Raw genomic sequence first — 1768 nt, forward strand, 5'->3', positions numbered from 1 at the left:
TTTTTACTTTCAAAGGATGTGAGATTTAGGCATGTATATGATGTTATGACTGTGTATGTCCATCAGTTCTCTTGACTCATAAAGCCACTGAATGTTTTAATGAGTTTGTACAGATTTCAGGAAGAGAGACTCATCAGCAAACATTCTGAAAGGAACCTGAAAGGAGAAAGGTTGGGAGGGGGCTTGTCTTAAGAATTTGCTTTTAATGGTAAGTGTTAAAGCTACATTCTGTGAGGAGAACATAGATTCCCCAAATAGCCACTTCATAGTTAACATGCCTGTAGTGAGGTGTTTGTTTTTTTTTTTTTCAGCGTAAGGAGTGGTTAAGACTATTAGTTCTCTTGTATGTCCTTATTCTTTCTAAGCACAGGCCACAGAAGACAGCAGAGTGATTGAGCCAAAGCCTTCAGAAAATACAACTTCAGCCTCCTTTTTTCCTCTCCGAAACCAGAACTATTAACAGTTTTAAATACTAATGTTTGTACTGTCTGGAGATTATTTTTTATAAGTGGGGCAATTTTTGAACCTTGGAGGTGAAACGTTTCTTCCTGCATCCAAAACTATGGTTTGACTGGACTGCTGGAGTGCAAAGTGAATTGCAGCAGAGAGGAAAGGGAGCTGAGGAATGGGGAAAGGTTACAAAAGAGGAAGGTGTAGTTGCTTCCACCTTTTAACAATTTTGCTAAAAGGCATTAGCAGAAGTGGAATATCAAAGGGAAATTGTCCCTGTCCATGAATTAATTGATCTTCTAATCCACGCAGCTTCTGAGGTGGTTCCACAGTGGGTTGAAGCCTCCTGTAGCCCTCTTTGTTAGAGTAGGTTCTGAGAATGTGTTGCTCTATCATCAGGCCTGTGGGCTGCAAGCTGCCGCAATTTGTGAAGATATCCTTGCACTGAGGGATAATGAAGACTAATGGAGGTATGTGGTGGGAAAGGAGGACTGGATATTCAGAACAAAATAGTTTCTTAAACCACTGGATGCTTTCACATGCCTGTATCGCTATGTCATAGAATCATACAATGGCCTGGGTTGAAAAGGACCACAATGATCATCGAGTTTCAACCCCCTGCTATGTGCAGGGTTGCCAACTACCAGACCAGGCTGCCCAGAGCCTGGGCACATCCAGCCTCGCCTTGAATGCCTCCAGGGATGGGGCATCCACAACCTGTTCCAGTGTGTCACCACCCTCTGTGTGAAAAACTTCCTCCTAATATCCAACCTCCTGTCTCAGTTTAAAACCATTCTCCCTTGTCCTATCACTATCCACCCTCGTAAACAGCCATTCCCCCTCCTAGTTATATGCTCCCGTACTGGAAGGCTGCAATGAGGTCACCCTGCAGTCTTCTCTTTTCCAAGCTAAACAAGCCCAGTTCCCTCAATCTTTCCAGATAGGAGAGGTGCTCCCTCTCCTATGATCATCTCAGTGGCCCTCTAGACTCGTTCCGAGAGCTCTGTATCTTTCTTGTGCTGGCGGCCCCAGGCCTGGACGCAGTACTGCAGATGGGGCCTCACAACAGCTGAGTAGAGGGGGACAATCACCTCCCTCTCCCTGCTGGCCACCCCTTTTTTAATCCAGAACACAGTTGGCCTTCTGGGCTGCAAGCGCGCACTGCTGGCTCATGTCCAGCTTCCCAACCATCTCATCTATGAAATTTCTAGCCTATGAAAAGTATTGCAGATCACGATTGACCTTTTTGTCATCTAGTCACAATTATGTACCTTTTGGGTTTGTTCTCTCTCTTTTTAATTTTTTTTTTTTTTTTATA

Source organism: Meleagris gallopavo, chromosome 2 (genome assembly GCF_000146605.3).
Source record: "Meleagris gallopavo isolate NT-WF06-2002-E0010 breed Aviagen turkey brand Nicholas breeding stock chromosome 2, Turkey_5.1, whole genome shotgun sequence".
NCBI classification, from domain to species: Eukaryota; Metazoa; Chordata; class Aves; order Galliformes; family Phasianidae; genus Meleagris; species Meleagris gallopavo.